Consider the following 15,485-nt stretch of genomic DNA (forward strand, 5'->3'; position numbering starts at 1 on the left):
CAGTCTGGGCGACAGAGTGAGACTCCAACTTAAAAAAACAAAAACAAAACAACAACAATACTCTGTTGATCACGTTTCAGAAGTGACACCTAGAATACAACAAATCCAAACTATTCAAATACCCATAGTTTTCTAGTGTGAGGATTTTCTGTTCATTCTTTAGATAAAAATATATTATGTGGGAATTAAAAACATGATTCCTACATAAGCAATAATGGAATATATGACTCAGTAGGTAAGCCTTGATGTTTTACCTCTATTATAAATACATCAATATTAAACGATCTCTCTAGGTGGTAAAGACAAGCTTTAGGCATGACAGCAGAGAAAAAGAAAAAAAACAAAACACAGAAATAGACACAATGAACTATCATGGTTTTATAATGTCTTAGTGACCATGTGGCCACTGCTTTATTGTCTCTATAACCCAGGACTCACTCACAAAGGCTACTTCGTAAAACCAAGACCATTTTTATTTGGTAAAGGGGTTCTCCTATAAAGTTAACATTATATCAGAAGCTAACAGCTTAAATTCAACAATGCATTCCTGTACCAAACAGCATCATAGTAATAAAAAATAGAAATATAATGTCTTTGACAAAGATTTTTTAAAATTACCAAAAAAAGACATCCTTAGTGAGTAAAGAATATAGTAGCAGAAAAAATATGGATAACAGTTAAAGTATTATCCAATAGCTAGAAACAGCAAAAAAAATCTGAAAAACAGAAAAAAGGATATAGATGTATAGGACATAGTACATGTAGAAGTTTAAACAACTAAAGAAACAAAATGTTACTTTGAACTAAAATTATTAAAACAGGTAATTTATCAACTGGTCACCTCTTGGATATACTGAAACAAACATGTATAGGAAAGAAAGAAATGCAGGCAATAGCTTTACAAAGAAATTGCAAGGGGAGTATATATTTATAAATACCCAAAAGACACAACGAGGAGACAGGAAGAAGCAGACCTTGGTCAAACAGGGGACAGAAAGAAAAAATTACAAAACAGATGAAACCAAGAGTCTTTATTATTTTATGGTCTCAACATATACTTATTAGAAAGTTTTAAGATACAAATAAGGTTGTGTGTGGCTGCTCACGTCTGTAACCCCCTACTTTGGGGAACTGAGATAGGAGGATCGCTTGAGGCCAGGAGTTCAAGACCAGCCTGGGCAACACATAGTTGACACCCTGTCTCTACAAAAAATTTTTTAAAAATCTGTTTAATTAGCCAGATGCAGTGGCACATGCCTGTAGTCTCAGCTATTCAGGAGGCTGAGGCAGGAGGATTGCTTGAGCCCTGGAAGTTGAGGCTGCAGTGAGCCAAGATCCCGCTCCAGCTTGGGCGACAGAGGGAGATCCTCTATCTTTAAAAACAACAACAACAACAACAACAACAAATAAAACAGAAATACTAAAAAGAATCAAGATACCCTCTATTATAGTTCTCTGTACCATACCTTCTACTTATTTTATGCTATAAGATAGGAACCATGCTATGCCAGAACTTTGTTCTGCCAGAGTGTTTTTAAACAAATTAAAAAAGTAGTGGGTGAAATAATTTAATTTCAGTGGCCCAACCGGACTACACTAAAAATATAGGTACTAACCAACAGTCACCCCCAAGGATGGTCTACTCTTGTCATAGAAAGATTAGTGAAAGACTCAAAAAAGTCCTGGGTTAAGAAAGAAATGGGGGGGAGGCAGGATTGGCAGTAATGGGAATCTGCCTGGGAAAGAGAGAGGCACACCGCATCAACAAGGGTACCTGCATAATGAACATTTGTATACCTAACCCTGAATTGTACCCCACATCTTTCAAAGAAAAAGAAGGAAGGAAGGAAGGAAGGAAGGAAGGAAGGAAAGAAGGAAGGAAGGAAGGAAGGAAGGAAGAAACTAACTCAAAATCTTAATTCTGGTATCAGATAATGAACTTTAGTACTACTGACAGTCAAAGCCAATGTATTGTACATGTAGATGAACTTCTTAAAGTTTTGGTAACACATGAAAAAATTTGACAAATATATACTAAAAACTGAATGTATATACTAAAGAGCAGTAAGGTACAATCTCTATACTGTTTTTCTCAAGATATACACTGATACATGTTTCCCTGTCAAGAGCAATCTAAAACACTGAAGGTATGAAATAATTAGCTCAGAACCAAATGTAGCAGGAAACTCAAGACTATTCAGAGTCAGTCTGGGGAAGAATAAAAAAGGTGTAAGCACTTGTTGTACATCTATGACCTTGGGTAAATCACCTTGCCTCTTAGTTTTCTTACCTGTAAAATGAAAGGATTGCCAGGTAACTTAAAATGTCTTTTGGCAGGACAGGAGCGGTGGCTCACGCCTATAATCTCAGCACTTTGGGAGGTGGAGGTGAGACGATTGCCTGAGTTCAGGGGTTCCAGACCAGCCTGGGCAACATGGTGAGACCTCATCTCTATAATAAATCAAGAAAAATTAGCTGGGCCTGTAATTCCAGCTACTTGGAAGGTTGAGGCGGAAGGATCACGTTAGCCCAGCAGGTTGAGGCTGCAGTGGCCGTGAGTGTACCACTGCCCTCCAGCCTGGGTGACAGAGTGAGACTCCGACTCAAAAACAAAAAAACAAAAAACAATTTCTTTTGGTTTTTACAGGCTACCCTTTTTTTTTATTTTATTTTAAAGATTATGAATTAGGCCAAGGAAAAAGGATTGCTTTGCCCAGGAGTTTGAGACCAGCCTGGGCAACAGTAAAACAGGAAGACTCTGTCTCTACCAAATAATAAAAAATTTAAAAAATTAGCCAGGTATGGAACACACTTGTAGTACCAGCTACTGGGGAGGCTGAGGCAGAAGGATCACCTGAGCCCAGAAGGTCAAGGCTACAGCGAGCATGATTGTGCCACTGCCCTCTAGCCTGGGCAACAGAGTGAGACTCCCAACTCAAAAAAAAAGAGAGAGAAACCGGGAAATTATAACAACTGCAAACAACCATGAAGTAAAGAGTAGTTCTCTGGCTTCGTAGTTCCCTTGTCAGTAATCCAGAAATCAGGCACAAGTCTCCAAAACCTAGTCAGATGAGGATAGCTAATGCATGCAACTCTACTTAGCAGCATTTATACTTGTAAGTCTACAAAAATTATTTATTTATTTATTTTTCAGTAGGAGTCTCTGTCACCCAGGCTGGAGGGCAGTGGCATGTTCCCGGACACCACAGCCTCGAACTGCTAGGCTCAGGGATCCTTCCGCCTCAGCCTTCCAAGTAGCTGGAACTATAGGCACACGCCACCACTCCCGGCTAATTTTTTTATTTATTGTAGAGGAGGGGTCTCACCAAGTTGCTCAGGCTGGCCTCAAACCTGTGGGCTCAGGTAATCCTCTCACCTCGGCCTCCCAAAGTGCTGGGATTATAGCGTGAGTCACCGCTAGTCCACGAAATTTAAAAAAGAAATTCCTGTGTCAGGAAAAAATGCCACAACATAAAACAATCTACTAGACTGGCCCTTTCCTCCCTCTATTAGAATATGTTTTTTTGGGTTTTTTTTTTTAGTTGGAGTCTCACTCTATCGCCCAGACTGGAGTACACTGGCCGCTCCCGGCCACCGCAGCCTCGACCTACTGGGCTCAGGCGATCCCTCTGCCTCAGCCTTCCAAGTAGCTGGAACTACAGGCACGCGCTACCACGCCCAGTTAATTTTTTGATTTATTGTAGAGATGAGGTCTCGCCTGCCCAGGTGGGTCACGAACCCACGGGCTCAGGCAATCCACTCACCTCAGCCTCAGCCTCCCAAAGGTGCGGGATTACAGGCTGAGCCACCGAGACCGGCAGAATATGTTTTAAATTCACCTGTAATCTCAGCACCTCGAGAGGCTGAGGCGGGAAGATCACTTGAGTCCAGGAGTTTGAGACCAGCCTGGGCAACAAAGTGAGACCTCGTCTTTGCAATAAGTCAAAAAAATTAGCCAGGCATGGTGACACGTGTCTGTGGTTCCAGTTACTTAGAAGGCTGAGGTGGAAGAATCACCTGAGCCCAGCAGGTCAGGGCTGCAGTAGCCAGGAGCATGCTACTGCACTCCAGCCTGGGCAACAGAGTGAGACACCTACTCAAAAGAAAGAAAGAAAGAAAAACTAAAGCACACACATATGCATGCCCCTTAACATCCAACAACTCCTAGTAATTTGAAGTAACATAGGATATCTAATAGGGAAAATGCTCGTAACACAGAACATGAAAAAAGTTTACAAAGGAGGATGTAGAATGAGATTCCAACTTAATTAAAAAGAAAAAAAACATACAAACTAGAAATAGCGATCCTGGTAAGGTCTCCCACCTCAAGTCAGGACAACATTACAGACAGACTTGCCTGGACCAGTGCCATGGACTTTGACATAGTTTTTCTGCTTCCACTGGTTTCTAAAACATAAACCTACTAACGGCAAGCAGGCTTCCCCTCAAAACCCTTTCACATGGCCTACAGGATCCTTCAAGGTCCTAACCATTCTAATCACACAGAAATGCTTTCTAGCCCTCTCCTGTCCTGCCTCTGATATACAAGCAATATATGTACTAATATATTTGTAAAAATCAAACTTCTGTAAATTCATTTTACAAATAAATTAGTACATGTGCTTAAGGATCTATATGCAAGGATATCTGCCAGGGCATTTTTCTTTAATGGCAAAAGATTGAAAACAACTCCAGAACAGTATGTATACTATGCTCTCATTTGTGTCTTTTAAAAAAGATACCTAAACTCATATTTGTACATGCCCAGAATTCTCTCTGGATGAATACATGAAAAGCTGATGATGATTATTGCCTCTGGGGAAGAAAAATAAATGATCAGAGACAAGAAGCATTACTTTTCATTATTAACATTATGTACTATTTTGAAATATTTACCCCACGTGGTTATATTAAATGCAATAGTTACAGAAAATTTGTATGTTTGTTTGTTTTTGCATCAGAGTCTCACTCTGTTGCCCAGGCTGGAGTGCAGTGGCATGCTCATGGCCACTGACTGCATCCTCAACCTGCTGGGCTCAGGTGACCCTTCCACCTCAGCCTTCCAAGTAGCTGGAACCACAGGCATGCACCACCATGCCTAGCAAATTTTTTTGATTTATTGTAAGATCTTACCAAGTTACCCAAGTTGGTCTCAAACCCATGAACCACTGTGCCTGGCTAGAAAATTTGTACAGCGTAATTATATTTTATTTTAAAAGCTGTATTATATGTACATGCCTGTTAATAAAAGCACAGAAAAAAAAAACCCAAATCAACACAAACTATTAATAGTCTTTCCCTCTAGGGAAAAAAAGTAAAAAAGGTTATTCAGGTTCTAATGTAATTCTACAACTATTAGACTCTTCCAAAGAATGAAACTAAAACATTTCTTGGATGATATAAAAATTTTAAGACCAAATTTAAATAAGGGAAATTCCAAGAATTGTCTCTACAACCTCAACTCTCTCCAACGCTTGGGCAGATACAGTAACCTCCTCCTGCCCTACCCTCCTCCTGGCTGCACTTCTGCAAGTGTTCAGTGAGGCTCTCAATTCTACTTCAGAAGCCTAGATGTTACCACCCAAGTAAAGAATGTGAAAACTCCTGCTATCATTTCATTATATTCATCATAAAGCTTCAGTGCTACTTTCTACTGAATCGAATCCCTTTTTCTTTTAAAAATTAAGCTAGGCATAGTGGCTCATGCCTGTAATCACAGCACTTGGGAGGTGGGGGTGAGAGGACTGCCTGAGCCCAAGGGCTCGAGACCAGTCAGGGCAATATGGCGAGACCTCATCTCTACAATAAATCAAAAATTAGCCAGGCATGGTGGCGTGTGCCTGTAGTTCCAGCTACTTGGAAGGTTGAGGTGGAAGGATCACTTAAGCCCAGCAGATCAAGGCTGCGGTGACCGGGAGCATGTCACTGTACTCCAGCCTGGGTAACAGAATGAGAATCAAGCTTAAAAGAAGAAAAAATTATACAAGCAACAGGAGAAAACTCAAATAAGCAAGAATATAAACCTATCTGTAGGTTTTATACAAACATTCTGGTTCATATTCCCCTCCTCATATATACACATATTTACTCTCACATGACATCATTGTTATACATGCTGTTTGATAATCTGCTTTCTTTTTTGTACTTTGTCCCAACTATTTTATCATTTCAATATAACATAATGACTGCATGACATTCTATTACACGGATGTCTCACAACTTAACCAGTTCCCTATTGTTAAAAACATTGTTATTAGCCGGGCTTGGTGGCTCAGCCTGTAATTCTGCGCCTTTGGGAGGCTGAGGTGAGTGGATTGCCTGAGCCTGCGGATTCGAGACCCGCCTGGGCAGCGAGACCTCACCTCTACAATAAATTAAAAAAATCAGCCGGGCATGGTAGTGCATGCCTGTAATTCCGGCTACTTGGAAGGCTGAGGCGGAAGGATCGCCGGAACCCAGCACAGGTCGAGGCTGTGGTGGCTGGGAGCGGCCACTGCACTCCAGTCTGGGTGACAGAGTGAGACTCCAACTCAAAAAAAAAAAAACATTGTTATTGCCAGATTTTGGTAATTCTGCTTCTATCTAATGTAAGAAAAAAAAATTATTTGCATTATTAAAAAAACAATATTTTACAAACTAGACAAAAATCAACAAAAAGTTGCCCTAAATCTAACCACCATCATTACCATTAGGTGTTTTGTTCTGACTCGTGTTTTCATGTCTGCCTGGTTTAATCTTTTTCCCCAGGCATTAAAATTTATTCAAATAATTACTGACTGACCTCCTATGTGCCAGGTTTTTGTTTGGGTTTTTATTTTATTTTTGAGTCAGAGTCTCACTGTCGCCCTGGGTGAAATGCAGTGGCATGCTCACAGCCACTGCAGTCTCAACCTGCTGGGCTCAGGTGATCCTTCTGCCTCAGTCTTCCAAGTAGCTGGAATTACAGGTACCTGTCACCATGCCCTGCTAATTTTTTGATTTATTGTAGAGATGCGGTCTCGCCAAGTTGCCCAGGTTGGTCTCAAACCCGTGGGGCTCAGGTAATCCTCTCACCTCTGCCTCCTAAAGTGCTGGGATTATAGGCATGAGCCACTGCACCCAGCCTGGGATTTCATTTTAATTCCATAATAATTTATTTTTTGGTACTGTACTTTTTTTTTTTTTTTTTTGAGTTGGAGTCTCACTCTGTTGCCCAGACTGGAGTGCAGTGGCACACTCCCGGCTACCGCAGCCTCGACCTGTTGGGCTCCGGCGATCCTTCCGCCTCAGCCTTCCAAGTAGCCGGAACTACAGGCGCGCGCTACCACACCCAGCTAGTTTTTGATTTATTGTAGAGACGAGGTCTTGCCAAGTTGCCTGGGCAGGTCTCAAACCCGCGGGCTCAGGCAATCCACTCACCTGGGCCTCCCAAAGTGCTGGGATTACAGGCTGAGCCACTGAGCCTGGCCGGTACTGTACTTTTAAAAGACCTTTTCATAAGCATTTTGCTGGTTAATACAGTCTTCCCAATCATATATATTTTTTTTTGAGTCAGAGTTGCACTCTGTCACCCAGGCTGGAGTGCAGTGGAACACTCGCCGTTACTGCAGACTCAATCTGCTGGGCTCAGGCAATCCTTCTGTCTCAGCCTTCCAAGTAGCCTCCACTTCCCAAAGTGCTGGGATTACAGGTATGAACTGCTGGTCTAGCTCATCTTTTTTTGTTGTACATCACTACCAACATGGAATGTAATCTTGTTCATTTATTTATTTCTCCACTGCTCAAATGATTTTCTGCTAAATCTAACCTACTTTCTCATCCTTAACATTTCAATTTAGTTCATTTAACTTTCTTTTAGAGTTGGAGTCTTACTCCATAGCCCAGGCTGGAGTGCAGTGGCACACTCATGGCCACCTCAGCGCTGACCTACTGGGCTCCAGCGATCCTTCTACCTCAGCCTTCCAAGTAGCTGGAACTAGGGTGCGCACTACCACACCCGGCTAATTTTTGAATTATTGTAGAGACAGGTCTCGCCAAGTTGCCCGGGCTGGTCTCAAACTCGTAGCCTCAGGCAATCCACTCGTCTCAGCCTCCCAAAGTGCTGGGATTACAGGCTAAGCCACCGATCCCGGCCTCATTTAAATTTGTATTGTATGATGGTCATCATTGTTTAGTTTAATGCAAAATATATACAATGACCAGTCACAGCTAAAGTCTAAAATCATCGCTTTACCTCTCTATGTATAGCACACTATAGTCATAAACATATATATATAGCCACCCCACAACAAGACTTCATTTACCTGCCATAAGCCCAAAATGTTAGATATGTCATTTTACAGATAAGGAAAGGGAAGCCCAAGAAAGTCATCCCTAATGGACTCATAGTTATTAAACTGCATTGCCGAGTCCTTGTGCCCTAATAGTATTAAAATCAAATTTTATACTCCTTTTATATTTCCTGTTACACCTATATCAGGGTCTCTTCTCTAGAAAGCCTTTCATAAACTCTTTTTCTAACTCCTGTAACAGACCATCCCACCCTACACCCTGAAAACACTTTTATCAGAGCACCAATGACACTTACATACAGACTTCTTGCCCCACAGGCTAGTTAAGACCCTCAGAAGGATCTTTTACTTACTCATCTTTGAAATCCCAGTACCTAGCACAGTGCCTGGCACAAAGTAGAAAGCACATGTTCTAAGTACAGAATGAGCACATTTCAAGTGTTCAATACTGCAGATAAAGCACAGGCACATCTAACTCATCATTTCAGAGAAAGTCACATTTCAGTATATTTAGAACCAATTAGGTTCAAATATAAAACCTGTATTTAAAGAGCAATCATTATCATTTCAAAATTATAATTCTTAAGTCCCACTTACATTAACAGTACATTAGAAACAATATTTAGTACCTATAAAACACAAAACAGTTAAGAATAGCTGTTTCTGAAGAATTATCTTAGGAATCACAAGGCCTAAGGATTTAGCTATTTTATGACTGAATACTTAACAACTTAAAATTTAGGGGTGGGAAATGAGAGGATTAATAAAATCAGTATAAGTTATTAATTATGCTTGAGATAATATTTATTTCCAAAATTGTTTTACATAATTTACTTTACAGTTTTAGACCTGATTCTGCTCATTGCTTTCACTTTTATTTTATTTTTTTTTAGTTGGAGTCTCACTCTGTTGCCCAGACTGGAGTGCAGTAGCACACTCCTGGCCACCGCAGCCTCGACCTGCTGGGTTCCAGCAATCCTTCTGTCTCAGTCTTCCAAGTAGCTGGAACTACAGGCGCGCGCTACCACACCCAACTAGTTTTTGATTTATTGTAGAGACAAGGTCTCGCCAAGTTGCCTGGGCGGGTCTGAAACCCGCGGGCTCAGGCAATCCACTCGCCTGGGCCTCCCAAACCCAGCCACTTTTCTTTTAAATCATAATCCTTACATTACTAGAATGGTCTTGATGACAATACTTCTAACTTGGTCCAGTCATCTAAAACTGCCTATTGATTGACCTGTCAGGCAGCTCTGTGTAGAAACACACATGCAAGAAAGCAAACACCATTTAACAAAATCTAACTTTTATATTCTACCGTAGAATACTACAGGACAAAGTAAGGAGCTGGGTAATAGAGCTATTCTGTTGCTCAAAAATATTGCTTCTCCATTGTAATACCTACATATGGAGAACTTCCCAACCCCGGGCACTCATGCCTCATTTTGTTGAAGATCTGTATTATCTTAGGTAATCAGACAGTTTGCACTCTGCTCCAAAAAATGTGTATTTAATAGAACAATATTTTTAATTACTTACCAGTTAAATTACTTAACTCACCGCCCCCTCAATTAGCATAACTGAAGCTCCAAGAAGATGGGTCATGTTTATCTTGTGACTTCAAGTACCCAGGAATCATACCACCTTGTACCCTAAGGGTATTCATATCCCAGTTTGAGAAACAGGGATCTAAACAATTAAGCTAGTCATTAACACTTAAAAGTGATCAAAATGTTCCTATAAACCCATTCCTTAAACTCTTAAGGCTAGATTTCAATGGTTTTCCAAATCAATAGTTTTTCTTTTCAGCAGTTTATTAGTATGTACTCTGCTGTCAACACTCCTAAAAGAACCTGTAGGGCACAAGTTATTTCTGGAGCAACAAAATACTACCACAGAGACCTTGTTCTTCCTATCTGGTAAGATAACAAGTTGTCCATTTGGAAAATAAAGGTTTGAATAAGAACAGAGCTTTCATTCCTATTCCCTCCTCCTATTTGCTTCAGGCACAGCGTGTAAGGAAAATCTTAGTACTCAGATGATTCATTCATATAAGCTTATCTAATCTTGCCATTTTAAATTTCCACTACTACACTCCTTTTTGTCATTACACAAGAACAATTAAACTATTTCCACATTTTTGTTTCTTTTCTTTTTTTTTTTTTCCTTGAGACAGGGTCTCACTCAGTTACCCAGGAGGGAATGCAGTGGCATCAGTTGTGGCTTGCTGTAATCTCAAACTCTTAGGCTCAAGCGATCCTCCAACTGTGGCTTCCCAAAGTGCTGCAATTACCAGCATGAGCCACTGTGCCCAGTCTATTTCCACATTTTTTCTGGGGTATAAAAACAATTTGCTTTCTGGTGGTCTGAGAAGAAATGATTATTATACCCAGAACCCTACATTGTTGTTTATGAGAGTCCCAAAGTGTAGGAGACCTCAATATTTATGAGGCCCGTTCCAAATTTCATATAATACCCATAACATTCTGTACCAGAAATTATAGTCTAAGTTAAATTGATGACTGTCACAGTCTGATACAAACATGGGCCATCAACTAGGCTAATTCAAATTAATTAAGAAAATTTTTACCCAGGATACCAGTTTTCCCAAGAACAGGATTCCATCTGTTCCTCATCAAAATGACAAACGGCCACAGCTGCGGACTTTTCGGGTCATTTGCCAATAGTTAAAATAGACTTTCCAAGGGTTTCTACAGAAAAGCAGTCAACTTTTCCTGGGTTCTTCCTACATGCATGTTGAGAATGACTTAATGCTTTACACACATTCTCATTAACTCCAAGCATAGCCTCTGAGACTGGTGTTATCATTTTCTCACAAATGAGGACCACAGGTATAGACAAGTGAAGTAACTTGCCCAGTGCCACCAAGCTATATATGGTAGTACAGAGTTTCAAACCCAAGACTCTCTAATAAAGCCTAAATGCTCTCAATCACCTGATGTCCTACATCTCCTATACCCAAGAAATATCCAGAAAAATTCAACCTCAGGAAGGTTATATTATTAGCATATTTAAGACCAAAAAATGAAAACAGCATTTACCTCTCCGTGGCTGCAAAGTCAGTTTGAAGAAGGAAAACAGAACCCAGCTTTCAAGCCCCTGGTCAGCAATCTGTCCACTAGTGCATCTTGTTCTTTGGCTCTAGGTCTGTGATCATTCTAAAAGAGAAGCATAAATCATTTTGTGAAATACTAACTTCACACAAATGCACAAATAGTATGAAAAATATATTGAAGGCAAACTGAAGACTGATAAAATTGGGATAGAAACAGCTGGACATGGTGGCTCATGCCTGTAACCCCAACACTTTGGGAAGCAGAGGCGAGAGGACTACCTGAGCCCGCAGGATTCAAGACCAGCCTGGGCAACATGGCGAGAACTCATCTCTACAGTAAGCTAACAACAACAACAAAAAAAACTGGGAAAGTAACAAAATACATATTAATATCACATGTTACTAACTGAGCCATTCCATTATATCCAACAAGCCAACAACAAAATACTTATTTTGTAAAACATCTGCTGAATATATAAAGGACTAAAGATTTGTGGATGTCAAAACAGTACTCCATCGCAATCCTGCAACCAAATAATAACACAGGTATTCAAACTACCAAAAAATTAATTCTTATAGCTGCAGTAATAGCCCATTAACAGTTTATTTCCTTATCTTCAGCAAGTAGCAGCCTTACTGATTAAGTTAGTTTACACAAGTAAAGACATTTCAGTTTAATAACTATGGGGGAAGTGTTCACTGACCTTAGAAAACCCTAGAAGCAGACCAATTCTTTTTTTAGTCAAATAATGGGATACTTGTTAGCTGACATTTCCCACCCTAAATTACAAAAAGAAACATCAAGCATCAAGCAATGGTAAGTGGAACTTACCTCTACAAAAAAAGGGAGGGGGGAAAATCCTAAATGAAATAAAGGAGCTAAATTTGAATTAAAAGTTTCCAAAGAATTTGGTATATGAGATACATCTATGAGGAAATTCAGCCCATAATTAACTAAAGTCCACAAAACTAAGCTGATAAAATACTTGCTCCGGTGAAGTTAAAGAACAGTCTCCTCTATTGAAAGGCAATCTATAACAGCACAAATAGATTAGTGTATTTAAAATTAAAGAAACACTTTTGTATTGGAGTCCATATATTATCACTAAGCATGTCGCAAAAGGAATGAAATTTTCTGTCCCTGAAAATTCTAAGGATGATCAAAAATGAGGACCAGACGTGGAAAAATAATGAAATCATTATCCTTGGGCTATATTTAGCAGTCTATATGCAATGCCACATCTTTGAACTCAAATACTAAATCACTGAGAAAAGGCAAAGATATTGGCAGGGAAGATATTAAGATAGTGACTACAGAAAGATTACGGGGTTTTTTTTTTTTGAGTTGGAGTCTCACACTGTCACCCAGACTAGAGTGCACTTGCTGCTCCCAGCCACCGCAGCCTCGACCTGCTGGGTTCTGGCAGCAGCCTCAGCCTTCCAAGTAGCTGGAACTACAGGTGCACGCTACCACACCCAGCTAATTTTTTGATTTATTGTAGAGATGAGGTCTCACCAAGTTGCCCAGGCGGGTCTCGAACCCGTGGGCTCAGGCAATCCACTCACCTCAGCCTCCCAAAGGCACGGGATTACAGGCTAAGCCACCGAGTCCGGCGATTACAGGTATTAAAAAAACAAATGAAGTATGACAAATCTACACATCCAATTGAGAACCACAGTCAAGTTATACATTATTTGCTATTACCGTTCTTTCTAAAACTATATATTTTTTTCCAAAGTCTTAAATTAAAACAAATCTTGGTTGTTTGTAGAGGAACCTAATTTTTGGCAAAACAGCCTGACATCACCTGGACCCAAGATAGGTAAATAAGGTAGACAGATGGCCTGGTTTAAAAAAGCAAAATGGAGTCTAGTAGATGATGTGGAGTGGTTATGATGCCAGCAGCATCCCTGAAGCAAAAAAAACAGTCTCTAGAGGTGACTTACTGCCAGCAGGCACCACTGTGCAAGACTCTGCCAGTGCTGCTCTCCAGGGCGTTAGTCAGCCACAGGTGGCCTCTGCCAAGGAATTCCCAAGCTACTCAGATAAGTCCCAGATGGGTCCCCTCATTTTTGTCTGTTCTTATTACAAAATTCTAAAACTCTTAGAATTTGAAATCATCATAAGGATAAGTTACACCTCCTTAATTTTCTTACATAGGTTGAATGGATCCCTAAGGTTAACTTTTACAACCACTCTGAAACAAGCAGTATTTTCTTATGTAGTCAAATATTGGTTTTAATCTTCCCCATACTACTGATTTAAATAAGTAGGTCCTTTGGGTTACCTTGACATAGCAATTCATCTTTAGTTTATTCTCCGTAGATTTCGTTTTCTAATAAAATCAGAGTATGATTCCAAGCATATGGGAATCTCAAAGGATAGCAAATGTGTGGACAAGATCTGTGGCATTAAAACAGCATAAATGATGTATAAGACCAAAAGGCTGATGATTACATATGGAACAACTGAACCAAGAAGCAAAATACAATCTGTGGAGCACAATGCTAACCAAGGAAAACAAGCTTTACATCTTGCCTCAATTATAAACCTGCTGCATTTTAATTTTTAACCTGTGTGGAGCTTATTTTAATAAATAAAATATGCCATTTAACCACAATTTTGATAGAAAAACAAAATCACAAAAGAATGCAATAAATTACACAAATGGACTAACATATTAATTAAAGGTGGTTCTATTCCCAACCCTATCAACTCCATCAACACCATGGCATTCAATTAGTGCAATTTTACTGGAGAGGAAGGAGAGTAGGAACATGTTGTAGGAGTCAAAAAGGGATGTTGAAAGACTTGCCTATGGGGGCAGATTGCTGCAAGAAGTTACAGGTTGAGATTACAAACAGTTGACTAGACAATTTTGCTTAGCACCAGGCTGTTTTAATTTCCTCATAATTTTTGTTCTTTTTAAAATTCTCTTTTTTTTAAATGTTAAAGATGTGGGGTACAATTCAGGCTTAAGTACATAAGTGGTCATCGTACAGGTAAAGTTTGGGCCTCCCTTTGGTACTCACTTCGCCTGGAATTTCCTCATAAATTTAACATAGCGTCCTCCTTAAAAAATGTTAATCCAGACTTTCTTCTCTCCAAAGCAACCCAAATTGATGCATCAACTGCTGCATGTACTATATTAAGGTACTTAGAATATTTAAGGAAAAACAAAAGGGAAGACTCGCAACTCAACAGGAAGCTTTTTAATAAAAGAAGACTTAAGAACAGAATAAAGTTAAATATCTGCCCCGTTTAACTTCCTTTCCTACCTACGGGGTCTAGGAATTCTTACTTTCCTAGTAGATCGAAACTCAAAGTAAGACTACGTATGAGAATGTTTACTTAATCCTGAACTCGGAGCTACAGGAAGTCAGCTACTAAAAAGTAGTTACATTAAGCATAGATATATTTATAAACCATCTGCAGCGAGTGACCTAAGGATTCAATTACAACATCAACCCTCGCATTTCGGTCTATGGGCAAATTACCAGTCAAGAATAAATTCATTCTGCTCTACTGACGCTTTAGATCGGGTTGCACAATCCTGGGGCAGAACTCCCTTCGCCCAGCCCTAGAGCATCAGGTACTAAATAGTGTAGTACTAATTTAGCGTCAGGACATTTTAAGCGGGAGGGAAACTCAGGGGTTGCCCGAAGCAACTTAGACAGCCCATACTTCCAAGTTCAGGAATCTGTCACGTCACTTGACATAGAGTGAAGTTAAGTTTCGGTCCCTTTGAGATCTCTGTGCGCACGGAGTGAGGCTGCCATCACTCAAAGGGGTTGGGGAGTCCGAGCCTGGATGGAGAAAAACTACTTGCTGCAAAAACTCTTTTCTGCCCACCCTCGGGGGCCGCAAGGGTCTGGTCGGGCGAAGAGCCCAGGCGCGAGTTTGGGGGAGCAGCGGGGCCCAGCGGGGGCGGCGAGCGCGCGTTCCCCCGCCCGCTCAGGCGGCGTAGAGGTGCGAGCAGCTCAGCCAGCCTTGCAGAGGGAGCTCTCGGCAGCTCTGGGGTCCCTCTGCTCGCAACCGCTGCAGCGCCGCCTGCGCCACTCGGCGGAGACGAAGACCAGCGGCGGCGACGCGCGGACTGGGAGCGACCGCCGAGCAGCCGGGCGGCTGGGGACGCACGCAG

General features: G+C 40.7%; 1 protein-coding gene across 2 annotated transcripts in view; it reads right to left on the reverse strand.

The window, feature by feature from the left end:
* The window catches only part of CTCF (CCCTC-binding factor), a 56,318-nt gene extending 44,870 nt beyond the window's left edge, over positions 1-11,448 (reverse strand). For both annotated transcript variants that reach the window (XM_008065765.1, XM_021716383.1), the window contains exon 1: positions 11,330-11,448. The gene's annotated coding sequence lies outside the window, so the exon portion shown is untranslated. The remainder of the gene's footprint in view (positions 1-11,329) is intronic.
* Positions 11,449-15,485: the final 4,037 nt, after the last annotated feature.

The sequence above is a fragment of the Carlito syrichta genome, unplaced genomic scaffold (genome assembly GCF_000164805.1).
Source record: "Carlito syrichta isolate Samal-C Ts95f unplaced genomic scaffold, Tarsius_syrichta-2.0.1 Scaffold308803, whole genome shotgun sequence".
Lineage (NCBI taxonomy): Eukaryota > Metazoa > Chordata > Mammalia > Primates > Tarsiidae > Carlito > Carlito syrichta.